Source organism: Ambystoma mexicanum, chromosome 5q (assembly GCF_040938575.1).
Source record: "Ambystoma mexicanum isolate Mex_15411 chromosome 5q, UKY_AmexF1_1, whole genome shotgun sequence".
NCBI lineage: Eukaryota > Metazoa > Chordata > Amphibia > Caudata > Ambystomatidae > Ambystoma > Ambystoma mexicanum.
In genome coordinates this window covers 1,289,563,068-1,289,578,002 of record NC_090933.1, presented here as the reverse complement: position 1 = coordinate 1,289,578,002, position 14,935 = coordinate 1,289,563,068, and positions in this window count along the sequence as shown.

Sequence of the window (14,935 nt, the reverse complement as noted above, 5' to 3'; positions counted from 1 at the left end):
TGTGTAGTGTTCCCTTCTAGTGCTTCCCCATATCTGCCCTGATGGATGCTCAACAAACTCAACCGTTGCGGTATATCATGCTGCTTGCATTTGTGTAGCGTTCCCTTCTATTGCTTGCCCATATCTGCCCTGATGGATGCTCAACAAACTCAACCATCGCAGTATCTGAAGCCGCTTGCATTCGTGTAGCTTTCACGTCTATTGCTTCCCCGATAGATGTTCAACAAACTCAACCATTGCGGTATCTCATGCGGATGGCATTTGTGAAGCGTTTACTGCTGTTGCTTCCCCATATCTTCCCTGATGGATGCTCAACCAACTCAACATCGTGGTATCTCATGTCACTGGCATTTCTGTAGCGTACAACTGCTATTGATATATGCTCGTCTACATGACAGTGTCTCTCTTCACCATCCCAGGTTGCAGTAAAGCATAGTGTACGTGCATGGTTGCCAGGGTGCCGGGAATGAGTGTCTCTTAAGTGGAAGGATGTTGCATTTTGTCCGTGATTATCATGTTCACGTTTATTCGTGGAGAGTTCTTTTCTACTACTTCTTACCACTCGTTTTAGTCAGTCTTTCTGCCAGCATGATCTACTTTCCCACATTTCACCTTGACTACCAGGGGTAGGAGATCTTTATTACTTTGACTGAGTTATTACTATTAAGTGATCCTTCTTTTCTGCAATGCTGCATAGTAGGGTTATGTCCACCTAGCAGCGTACATTGTAGGCGCCCACTATGTCCATTTAGATGCGCCATTGCAGAGGCGCACAGTTCACAAAAACTGATGACGAAACCTTTGCAAGCATGATGCTCTCCAGACTTCTGTATGCAGGCTGGACGCAGTAGCTGGATGGTAACAAACAGCCTGCACTATTTCACACAAGCTGTTGATAGTGCCAATGCCATCAGCAACATACGCCTGTGGGCTTGTTAGAACAGAAACCAACCTGTTCCCACACTATTATAAACACTATCCATTTAATGCTGTGCTAAAGCTATGGCACACCAGGACAGCCGTACAGACGGTATTACCCAAATTGACCTTTTATAATTGACCTTTTGCACAATTGACCTAATTATAGTGGTCCTAATTGACCTTCTGCACAATTGACCTTTATATCATTTTAGTTATTTATTATATGTATTGGGTTGGTTTTGGATTATAAATAATATAAGTGGATTGGGTGGGGGGCTGCAGCGGGTTTTGGATTGGGTGTGAGGGGTTGCGGGGGTTTTCCCCCGCATATATGTCCTAATTGACCTTCTAAATTAGGTCAATTCTCCCGAGGTCAATTGTGAAAAGGTCAATTAGTACACAACCGTACAGACCGGGGCTGCCCAGGTTCAAGATCAAATTCATCTACTTGTGTAACTTGACCCAGACAGCAAACCGGCCTCCATCTTGTAATAGGCTACCACAGTTGAGGCATCTGAGGAACTAAACAAAATGCAGAGGCCAACCAGACAAGTGTACTATAGTATGTTACAAACATGTGTCAGTGCCGCCCATGTGAGCAACATCATATCCTGCTTCCCATTGCTTGATTTTCCTAGCTACAGCTGGTGTTGGATATAGCTCCATATGTCAACATGATTTCACTAAATGTACTGGGAGTGTAACACCTGATGGTAAAATAAAAAAGTACTGCTATTCTGCTATAGGGCATGTTGCCTGTAGCTATCACAGATTCCCTGCACCGCTACAGGCACCGGCCTCTCTGGGATATTGGTGACGTTTAACAATATCCGCTGAGGTACCAACGATGTTGAGGATCACAGAGCCATTATATCAGCAGGACAGTTCATCAGGTGGTTCTCTCTCACTGTTGCATGTCTTCTCATCTTTAGAGGCGTGTCAAGAAAGAGACAAACAGAAATGGAAACCAATTGAAAGCATCAATCGACCCACTCCCAAGCTGTTCATTCGAAAGCTGAACCGTCCAGGGAAAATCTGGAACGACCCAACCAAGTGATGAAAAGGAATATCACATGACATAAGTTGCGGAAATGATTGCAGACCTTAACAGAGTGTAGTGATTTACAAAGCCGGACCGGAACATTGGAACAAAACCACTTGGAGGTGCGATGGCTACTGTGTTCACTCAGGAGGGCCTAGGTGTTTAAGAGAATCATGTGCTTTCAAAGTCTTGCAAAATGTTAGCCTCACAGAGTCCTCAAAATATATGATGGTTTACACATCTTCAGTGCAAGATCATTACAACTGTCTTAGGCTCCGCTGAAGATGGTCCAACACAAAATACGAATTCCTGCAGGCTTTTATTCTTTTGAGAATACACTAATTGGAAGCAGCCTCTGCAGACTTATCCTCAAAATACCAGCAGTCCAGATGACATCCTAGTAAGGCGGTCCTATGACACGCCTCTGGTTTCTTTGCCTAAATCACTGCTGTGGTTGTTTCTGATGGCGTCTTGCTGCCACATTACAACTATTATAAACAAATATTGAAAGTTGGCACACCATGGGCCTGGGAGCCCAAACATCACAAGTCTTATTTGATAATGCCACCTAGTCTGTCCCCCCATTTCCTGGGGGCCAAAGATGCCCACTCGCTACAATATGCTGTAGAGGAGCAGGTGGATGCCTCTTCTCTAGTCCCCGGCCCCTCACCACCGTTTTATTGGAGTAACAGATGAAAAGCTACAATTGGGAACCCATGCACAAGTTTTGCGACATGTCCTACTGTGTCGATTATATGAAAGACGATATGCACTCAGACAGCCATTCTGAAGATTCCCTCATGTTGAGGCAGTGGACGGATATCACTAAGAAGGGTGCCTACTGCCAAAGTGCCAGAATGCGGCTATGGGAATGATGGATGAACGCTAAGTAAAGGTCTGAAGACAACAGAATGAAGTCATGAAGAAGATATATAAACCTATGTTGAAACAATATGAAAATACTTAAGACTGACGATGTAACTGACATACAAAGAGAAACGTGTATCTAAAAATGAAGTAATCGTGAAAATAAGAATATGAAGTAATTTCCTGACCGATAACCGTAAATATGCTGTAAAGCAAGGTAGAAACATAGAAGCTTGCTAAAAAGTAGTATATACATAACGTTTAGAATGGTCATTGGAAGAAAATGGACAACGCCCCGTGTTAAAGAATCAACCCAGCTACCTCAAAATACGAGCCTAGGATTTCAAATTGAAGAACTGATGAAGAAGCTGTTTTCATTTGTGTGCAGAATAAGGGAGTACCTTGGCCTGGGATCAAGGAGGCTATTTCCAGAGATGGGTGCAAGGCACAAAGGGAGTTGAATGAACAGACCATGTGCGTGAGACATATTTCTGCTCAGATTAGAACAGACAAGAACATTTGCAGATGCCAAGTGTTGGACAACCACAAAAGCAAATGCCTATGTAAGGTGGAGGGAGCAAGTCAATAAAGGCCACAAGGGGTAAAAACACCCCGTTTAATAAAATTCAAATGGCAGTAATTGAGAGGCTGAAATGGACAAAATCGTGGTCTCCTAACACGTGATGAAGAACTCAAAACAAAGGCTATTCATTAGAGTTTTGAGTTAAGATAGTGTTGTGCTCACACTCCCTCGAATGTCCCAGAACAGTGAGTAGACTACGAGGTCAGCTACATACTATAGACTTTGGTTCAGAATTGGGTCAATGACATATGATGGACTAATTGGGAAAATAACAGGTTGACGCAGCTCGAACACCTAGGTTTCGTTTTCACTCACGTGCTGCTAGATGAGCCGAAAGTCCAAGGTTGGATAGGGTTGCCAACCAATTAAAAAGGCCTGCCGTGCACTTTCATATACAATGTTGCAGTTATTAGTCCGCTTCCTTATTCTCTGCTATAATCAGTATGTGACATATGTAGATGTAGCTCAGGGCGTGTCCTACAAACGAGGTGCAGCCAATGAGATATTAACCTGTATATAATTCTAATAGTAGATATGTTCCCCTAATCCAATCCCTTCCAGCAATAGATTTTCTGAGATGCCACGTAGGATGACATCATAAATGACGTATGTGAAAGTATATAAACTCTGTACAAGCAAAATGATGAGCATATTGTTAGGAAGGCATGTCATCAACAGTAAGACGGACAGTGATGGATCTGTGTGATTTTACCATCACGGAAAAGTCTGCGACAAATATATTTGCATGGGAAATGTACGCACTACAAATGTTCGTACATTTCCCATGCGAACATCCAATAAAAAACATCCATACATACACCCACAACACACCCCCACCCACACCCCCAACATACCCCCACCACCCTACTTACCTTTCCTTCCTTCGCGCTGTATCCCTGCAGTGCCGGTTCCCTTTCACATCTGTGATCGGGAACCAGCGCTGCAGGGTCCATTTCTTTTGTTTTTTTATTTTTTTTGGGCAGCTGCAGGGGTGGCCCCCGCAACCCCAGCTCACTATACCGTATAGTATAGTGAGCGGGGTGTTGCAGGGGGCACCCCCAGCTTTTTTTTTACTTTTGGCAGGTGGTGGGAGTGTGTCCCCCACAACCCCTGCTCACTGTAGTGAGCTGGGTGTTGCGGGGGACACCCCCCCAGCACCATACCAATTCCACCGAAACACCTAAACACATACCACGAACAGTTTGAACTTTTGGTAGTTAGAACTTTTCATGGTGTGTTTTGTAGGTCTTTTGGTGGGGTCGGTAATTTTTATTCTGACATTTCGTCCGAAACCCAAGTGACCACAGTTCAAGGGAGTTTATTGAACTTCAAAAAAGGGATGATAAACGCCTATCTAAACCTAAATCTACAGATGCGAGCAAGCTACGACCATAAAATAATAAGAATGCAATCCTAGTTGTGTCTTGTCAAAATAAAAGGGCCTATACTAAATAACCTATTGCCAATCCTTACCTCTAAATACAAATAGTGTGGGAAAAATGTTATGAAAAAGAAAGAAGTGGGAAAAATGATATGTCAGGTTTTCAGGCCGTTGGACTGCCTTCCCCATGTTTTTAGCATTGGATAAGGCGGTTCACTCAAGCATAGCACAGTCTCTGACTTCTTTAGCACTAGGTTACAGTTCACTCATCAGCATCAGGGCCTCCGGAGCATAAGTCTCCTTGCTTCTCAAAGTCTTTTCACTCCAATGGCCTGATGCAACCAAATAGACAACAAGTTATTTTCTCTACTAGATTTTCACAAGTGTTCACATCAGGTGATTCGATATCCACCCTCATGCCCCTCAACCGGGCCCAGATCCTTTTAGCATACTGTTATGCACAGGCTTCCCTCTGCCAGGCTCGAGCCTGTCTTTCATCTTTCACTTTATTGCACAGTTTTTGTAGGTTCTTTTCGGGTGACCCGCGGTTCACCCCGGATCCCCCTCTGCCGAACTCAGATCCCTTCTTCACAATTAATCTCCCTCAGCCGGGTTCGGACCAATGTCAATTTTACATCAAGTATCAAAGACTTTAGAATGTGCACAGTGTTTGGCATGACCCGTCGCAGGACCACTTGGATTTCACAATTCTCTTTATTTTAACATTCGCACTGTAGTGGTTGGATAACTAACAGAGACTTTCAAATGGGCACCCACGTGATGTCAGACCACTCTGTCTACGGTATTGTATTTTAGCTTCAAAATTCATTCACTTATCTGCTGTCTTAATAATCTTATTTATACAATTCTGCTGCTTGCAACCTCGGATTCCACATAGACTAGTCTGGTATCAGTCTCCCCAACCCAACGGCTGTGCTGACTTCACTGGTGCTGCTTTGTTGTAGGAGCCAAGGACAGTACCACAGCTTCAAACGCTTCTCCCCGCCTTGACTATCGATGCGTGAGAGCCCGTGGAACACAATGCAGGATTCTTTAGCTTTAATTCCAGGCCTTAAATTTACTACTTTTGAAGGCTCATGAAAGATGTGGTCTGTCAGCGAAAAGGTCAAGGGTATTTCCCTCCTTGCAATCCTCTTTGGTCTTGACGTCTTCCACCTTGTATTAAACTGCCATCTTGGAACTGCTGCTTCATCGTGTGCTTTGCCTTGCTCACAGTGTGCATTTGTGCTCCGCCTTTTGTCTTTGTGGGGAAGTGTGATGGAAGTCAGGTGTGTCTGTAATGATCAGTAATTGCCTGACCCTTGGAGTGGGACATGTCAGGTATATGGCTTAGTTGTTAGTCCGTTTTCCCTCACAGTGAGTTGTCCGTGAGAAAGTGTTCATGTCGGAAAAGGGGGAGTTGAGTCCCTACGTATCCTACCCGGTAGGATGGGGTAAAGGTGTTACAGGGAAGGCGATACCGCGTCTCACCATCCGGTGTCCCACTTCCACTCCCTGAAGACCCCCAATCCAGGTGATCCTCACGCACTGGTCCACCCCCAGGAACTGGATCCAAAAGCGATTGCCATGTCCTGGCCACCTGGATGACAGATCCCCGGGGACTAGTGGGTGAGACACCTTCAGGTTTCTCACAATATTGAGCATCTACTTTGATAGCTGTCATATTTCCCTGCTTTCTTTCATTGAGATGAAAGCAGTATTTTACCATCTTCCTTTGGTCTGTCCGGTTATTTGGTCTGAGATAATTACTGGTAATTCCATCTAGCACATAGATACCATATAGCTTTAAGTGCTAGAGGACAATGCACTGCCTAGAGGAGTAAAGGGGTTAATGTTGGATGCACCAAAGCCCCTGTAAGTGGCCCAAAACATCATGTGTCCTGCTTGTATGTAGTAGTCCCCCACTAAGGTCCGATAGGGAAGTGACCCACTGTTTCCACATTTTGCATGGGAATGGGGCCCTGTTGAATCACAAACAAGGTAAAATGCAATCATGGCGTCCTTCCATCAGTATATATTATCCGGCATCAGTAAATGCCAGATAATGGAGAACAATGCAGTCCAGGTCGTAAAAGGGATCGATAGAAGTCATGTGACGGAGGCTAGAAGATCCCTCCACTGGCTTAGAGTTGAGGAGAGAATCCTCTTTAAGTCCATGACTCTAGTACACAGATGTTTGTACGGAGTGGCTCCATCCTAACTTAGAACCAAATTCACACGATGCATCCCTAATAGGACTCTAAGATCTCAAAACATCTGGCAAGCTACAGATACCCCAGGCATCCCGCACTACGGGTGCCGGGAAATCTTTTCCGGTCCATGCAGCTCAGCAGTGGAACAATCTTCCAGGTACTTGGAGAGCAGAGCCTAATCTGTTAATCTTTAGGAAAAACCTGAAGACTAATCTCTTCAAATAATGTACCACCCCTAGTTCCCACCTAGCGTTCTGCCTAACTCTAATTTGTCTCTTTGCGCCCTGATGCCTGCAGGGTACCGACGCATTACAAGCAAACAAATAAATATTTCTATTACTGAGGGATCTGGAAGGGCTTAGCTACGTAGGCGCTGTGGAATGTGCTCCATGTGTGGATGAGCGATAAAGTGTATTTATGCTCCTGCTCACTCCATGGCTCAGAAAGCCATTGCTCGTGCCAATGCCTGCCAAGTCTTAACAGGAGGCCACTGTAGGCCTCAGGCTCCCAAAGCATACTCGCATGCCCCACTTCCTTTGGATCCGTAATGACAATGCAGGCTTTTAAGCATTCAGGTACTGCCATGGAAGAACCAATGATACATTCTGAGAAATGAGCACCAGGGAGACATACATTTGAAATGAAAAGCAACACCTGCAGAAACACAATTATGAACAGGGAATAACCAATCAGGAATCAGGATTAAAGAAAGAAGGTAAACAACTATGTTTTGCACACCATTGTGTTGAATCCTACTGCGCTCCATAGTTGGCCATTGTGTTAAATCCTACTGCGCTCCATAGTTGGCCATTGTGTTGAATCCTATTGCGCTCCATAGTTGGCCATTGTGTTGAATCCTATTGCGCTCCATAGTTGTCTATTGTGTTGAATCCTGCTGTGCACTGAAGTCTGCCGCTGCACTAAATCCTGCTGGGCTCTGAGGTTTGCCATTGTATTGAATCTTGCCACGCTCCTGAACTTGCCATTGTGTTAAACCCTGCAACCCCCTGAAGCTTGCCACTGTGTTGGTTCCTGCTGCGCTCTATAGTTTACCATTATACCGGATCCTGCTGCACCCCATAGTTTGCCATTGTGTTGAACCATGCTTGCCTGTGAAATTGCCACGGCTGCACCCAGAGGTTTTGCCACTATATTGAATCTGGCTGCCCTGTGAAATTTCCCAGCTATTTTAAATCGTGCTTCCTCGGAACGGTTATTATTTTTATTTTTTTTGCATTTGTTAAGCTCACGAAACGTGAAGGCATCAAGGCGCTAGTTACATTGGTTCATGGCACAGGATACTTACAAGAGGTACATAGGGCTGGTTATGAGAAGTCATAGCAGGTGGTAATACAAAAAGTACATAGTGCATAGGGGGACATAGTGCATAGGGTTGATTCAGAGTGATAACAAGACGCATGTTACATGTGGTTATAGCAGATAAGTAAGATACAGATATTCCAAGAGGCCCTAGGTTGGCTCAGAGTGGCAGGTTCGAGGAGAAGAGTAATGTTTTGAGATGTTTTCAGAACACCCAGTAGGATTGTTCAGATCATAATGACAAAGGTAGAGCATTCCAGTTCTTGGAGGCGATGAGGGGGAAGCTGGTCCCACCACATCTTATTCGCCTGAATCTAGGGATAGTGAGTAGGTAAGAGTAAGTGGGGCAGGGGGCAGGGTTGCCACTGTGTTGAACCCAGCTACACAATGAAGTCTGCTACTGTATCAAAATCTGCTGTCCTTAGAAGACTGCTTCTGGAATGCTTTAAATAACTCCACTACCTAACCCAGGAGGGCACCCATTCCTGAAATACATCATAAACTCGAAAACAAAACAGGAGCAACTCAACAACCACAGCAAGGAACACACCACTGTGTGTCATAGTATACTGATTTAACCCAAAATCAGGAAATAAACTAACCCAGGGAGCCACCCTCCCCTGGTATATATCTCAAATATACCTCAAACCCGAATCACAATTCAACAACCACAGCGAGACAGATGCCACTATATCTGAGCACACCGATTTAACCCATAACCAGGAAATAAGCCAACACCAGAGGGCACCCGCCCTTGGACTATATCACGAGCACACCTCGTACCTGAATCACAATGCAACAACCACAGCGAGGCAGACCTCACTGTGCGGGGAAGCACACTGATTTAACCCTAAGTCAGGAAAGAAAACAACACAGGAGGGCACCCTCCCCTGGAATATATCACAAATTTACTTCAAACCTAAATCACAATACAACAAAAACAGCAAGGCAGACACCATTGTGTGTCGGAGCTCAGCGATTTAACCGAAAACTAGGAAACTAACCGACCCAGGAGGGCACACATCCGTGAAGCATAACTCAATATGCTGCAATCCAATTCTGAGTCTACAACCTACAGCCACACCGAGGCAAACGGTACTGTATACTGCAGCACACAGTCCTACCACTAAGCCCAGCAATTAAAGCTACCCACAAGGGCAAAACAGAGGGGGGTCTGGGAAACTCTCTACCAGCGCGAACACAGCCCATTGACTTGTTCTTGGGTGGATGGCCCTTGGGAGAGTCTCAACCAAGTCTTTAGCTCACTGTTCTTTTCACAGAGAAGAAATTGCCCCGCATATCAGTCTTTGTCCTGCCCAGGGGCAGTCCAGCACTGAAATGCTAGGCAATTCTCCTCTGAACAAGAGTACCACAGCAACCCCATACACATGTTTCAGCCTAGCGTGTGCTGCAAACTCATCTCAGAACAGTTTATCATGCCATGTTCTTTCTGGAGAGGAGCGCCTGCTACCTTTTATGAAATACCCACGAGTGCATCTGCCTCTGGAATGTACTGGAAACACAGATCCTTGGCCAAGACGCCTAGACCATAAACATGCCATGATATAAGAAGGACAAAGAAACAAGATAGGAAAACAGAAACAGGAAATTGCAACCCCATGGAATGGAAAAGACTTACCAGGATTCACAAGACCTAAAAACACCTCCAACCGCTCTAAATGGACTAAGGATACAGACAAAAACAGAGTACATCTCCCGCTACCTCTCTACCTAAAACCCCACTTCAACTGAAAACTAAATCTAAAGCAAGGACCCAAACAAACCTGGACCACAACACACACAACCCAGCAACTCCAAAGACATCTTTGGATAGACCTCCACAAAAATCAGACACAGACTAGAATCCCTAACCTTCCACACCCCGTACATAAAACGAAAACCCAACAAATCCCTCCCTGACAGAGACACGGGAGAGGAGATGCATGGCCAAACACAAAACCGAAATGTATGCCCTCCTAAGGGAGGGCGGCCCAGAAACACTCATCTTCACAGAAACATGGCTATCTGGCAACTACAAAACAATCGCCTATGAAGCTATACCAGTCAACTTCAAACTAATACATTCCAAGAAAGAAAACCAACGGGGAGGTGGAATTGCGATAGCACATAAAGACCACATCTATGTCACACAACTCCCCCAACTGACCTAGAAGTCTGTGAATCCCTCCTTATCAACAGCCAAGCCAACCTACTATTCCGCCTGATCTACAGACCAGCAACCTACAACCCCAATGTTGCAACAAAGCTCACTGATGCCATTGCCTCTTCATATAACATAATTGTCCTGGGGACTTCAACATCTGGTTCGAAAGAGAAAACAAAACCACGGCAAACTCTCTTAGCACTGTACTGGAAACCCTCCACTTCAAACACATGGTAAATGGACCCATCCACTGTGCTGGACACAATCTCAAAGCAATTTTCTGCTGAGCAGGACTCTCGACCAGCACCACAATGGTACCTGTCCTATGGCGTGATCACCACTTGATCCCATTCACAGTCAAAATCTTGAACTGCATATTACCCTGGCACGCAATATTATAACCTACTAACAAAATAAACAGGAAGACCCTTAACCTGCAAACCTTAACAGAACTATTGGACTCAACCAAACCAAACATCCCTGAGCTAAATAGAATGACTCCAGAAGAAGTGGGAGAAAAAGCGTGACACCTAGACCAATTAGCCCCGGCAAAACTCTCCAAAGCCACTGCAATAAAAATGGCAGGAAGGTGGTTGACAGAAAAACTGAGGGGACTCAAAAAAACAAACCGCAAACTCGAAAAACAGTGAAGAAATCCTAACAACCAATCAGCCAAAAACAAATACTGTTGACACCTCAGAGTGAACAAAGCAGCAGTCCTAAAAGCAAATCAAGCATACTACACCAAAAGAATCCAAGTGGCAACAAACCCACAAAACCTGCAACCCCACAAAAAGAACTATTCAAAATCATCAAGGAAATCAAAAACCCTACATAGTGCAACAAATGCATTGTACCATCACAATCCCCATGTGACAACATCACAAACCACCTAAGAACAAAAATAAAAATAATTGAATGGACCATCGAAGCAAGCCACGCAACAACAAACACAAGTATGGAAAATCTTCAGAAACCAGCGCACCACCAACCACCACAACACTCGACTGATTCGAACCTATAAAAGAAGAAACTATAAAAAAAATGAATAAAAGACACCAACATCACCGGATCCCCAGTGATCCATGCCCACCATGCATCTTCAAAGAAATCCTTAAACACAGGACACACCAGCACCATACTTCCGGCTACTGAGGAACCTATCCCTAAACTCGGGAAAAGTTCCTAAAAATTTCAAATCAGCATACATCAAGCCACTTCTCAAAAACTACAGACCGATATCTAACCGATCCTACCCAGCGAAACTACAGGAGAACCACATCTACAAAACACTACTCAACCGTGTAAACAACAGAATTCTCGACCACTCCAAAGTCAGCTTCATAACTACGAGAGGAACGGAATCAGCATTTCTATCCATATGGGATGAGCTAAAAATAAACGCAAACAACAGCACCGGATAGGCCCTCATACTGCTAGATGTATGAACGCCTGCAACACAATCAGGTACAGAACACTTATCCAGAGACGGGAGGAATGCAGCATAAAAGACTCTGTTCTACAATGGCTAAAATCCTTCCTCACCAACCAAACGGAAAAAACATACCACCATTTACATTTAAAATCAAAAATATCACTTGCAGCATACCACACAGATCTAACCTCTCCCCACACTTAAACATCTATATTTCCCCCCTAATGAAACTCATACAAACCCCTGGACTGGCTGCCTACAACTATGCAGACAATACCCAACTCATCTTAAAGACAACCTCAAACGAAGACCCAAGTAACATCCTCAACAAATGCCTCACGGACATATGCACCTAGATGACAATCTCAAACTAAACCCTCTCCCGAGGAAATAAAACACACACACAGTCCCAGTCTGCCCCAGTCTCCCTGTTTCTGCTGACCTGAGAGGAGCTGCACAACGTCTGAGTCTTGTTTCTGTTTCTACCAATAACTAGCTTAAAAACTCCAATTCTGCGTGGAGTCAAGGAGCAGAGTCCCATTCTGCCCCAGTCCGCCACGGTCTGCAATGACTGCAAACACCAGCCACAAGGGTCCTGCGACAAGGAAAAGAACGCTCGAACAACGACGCATGCAGAATCCTTGGACAGCAAGACAAACAGTCCCTGATATTGCAGCCCCCTCGCCCGTACCCTCATTCAATCCTGCCTCTGTCACGCCCACAGACTCCTCCGTGTCGGCGGAAGACGCCGCTGCACTTGAATCCGTGGTTACCAAAAGTCTTTGCAGCGAGTCATCTTCGGCTCCCCATCAGCCATGTAACTCAGCGGTTAATCAGGAAAACGAAACTGAGTCGTCTAGTGTCGCTGTGCATACAGGCGAGGTGACCTCTCTTGGCATTATTTCAACTACTCCAACTAAGGTTGCTCATGAAGCGGGTTCTGCAGACAAACAACAATACTTCAGACCCTTTACCTTAAATGACTCATCACTTGTTCCACTTCGATCCACTGCTCCCCTTCTCACGCTACCCACGTCAAGCGAGAGTGAGAGAGGGAAACAAACTCTCATTCCCAAGACTGCTGATGTTTTCATTTCCCCATTTGAATGTACCGATGCAGAGCTAATGGAGGCTTCCCAAGATGAGGAATTAATCACATTCAATTCTTACACAACTCCTCCTATTGAACAAACAACTATAGCTCTGAGGGATCTTTTGCCAAAAACAGCTATTACTACTGACATTGAATTTAGACGTAAGGAAAAATTGGCATCTAACAGCCATAATCTATGTTCTAGTACTGCATTCACCATGCCTAAAAAGTCTAATGTGAATGTAAACAACACATTGACAGTAGATGAGACACTGGCACACCTCGCCTCTCACACGACTGCTGGGAATGGTCCGGGGAGGCAGTCAAGTACAAACAGACCTCGTTCATCTGAATATGCTTTGATTAACAACATGCCTCACGGCCATCAAAGTTCCAATACACGGTTCAATGGTATCTTGAATCTAAACGTAGAGCGTGTGGCTACATCAGAATTGACCATCATTAATTCTGTGGTTCCAGCGGAATATACACTTGACAACGCCTCACAGCCTGACATTTGTCGGAAATTTAAAACATCACGAAACAGCAAGGCATCCTCAAGTACCCCGAGACCAGCAGGATTCCGTTCCACGCACTCAAATCCATCGAGCGCCTCTTGTGTCATGCCGTTTACAAATACATCAGCAATAGCTGATTCTCATTGTGAAACGGGCACCATCTTACATTCGTCTACTAACGAGAATCCTGGCACAAGTGCCAAACCCAGCCTTTCCTCAGCAGCTGCAATGCTAATATAAAATAATGTCCTCGCAGCATCATCTACAGCGCTGTTACCTTTTCTGAAGATGTATGAATCACTTCTAGATGCCGTAAAAAAGACCAGACGTCACTTATTTCTAACTTAAAGGAAAAAATGGAAAACTTTGAAACTGTGAACCTGTTTCTGCAGAATCAACTTCTACGTGAAGCAGACCAAACTACTTGCTGGCAAGAAAGGTTGAGTGACCTTGCAGCGCGAAATCACTGTCAAAACGACACCTTGACAGATGGCCTGCTGGAGGCTGTTAAATGGATGCGCCATTCATCTGCCGGAATGCTTAAAGTATCAATGCCTCCGGCTCACGATCTAACGTCACCGGAATCCAGAGGAACGACGAAACTCAATCATAAAACGCAGGCCTCCAGTACGAACATGAAAAATGCGAAGCCAAAGGCTACACCAAACATTGAAAACAAAATAACTAATTTAGATGATGCGACCGATGGAATTCTCTCAAAGATCTCCAAACATGAGGCCACTATTCAAACAACTCTTGAGTCTCAGCAAGGCAACTCTGTCAATGTTATCACGAAAGACAACAATCAATCTAACGTGACTCTCGTTCAGTCCAGTTTGGCCAAACCACAGTCTTCGTGTAATAAAACGTCAAATAATTTGGCGACTCAACCGATGTCTTTTTGGATCTTTGAAGGCGCTGCTAAATCAATCATGCCACCCACATCTCTTGTTCCCAAAACAACTGCAAAGACAAAATCTCTCTTGAAGTCACCATCAATTAATGAAATTCCAACTTCAAAAAGAGTACAAAGACCAACGAAACAAAGACAATTCATTAGAAACATGGGCCCACTGACCAAAACCCGGTTGTTCTGCAGGAAAGGAACACCGACTTCTCTGGCCCAGGCATCAACTGACTGTGAAGCCTCTACGTCCCTTGAACGATGTCGACTGACTGTACCTTCAAACAAGCATCGAAGAATTGACTCCGAAATCGATGAGTCCATCGCAGGGTCAATTGGATCTGTTACTGATCTTTGTAATTTATCAACATACTTTGATGATCAACTCGAGTTAGCCACAGGCTGTAAACAAGTGACCGCCAGTGCCGCAACTGAAATCCAAAATCAACCCAAAATGACAAAACTGGTTGCACATGGCAGCAAGCAAGCGGTGA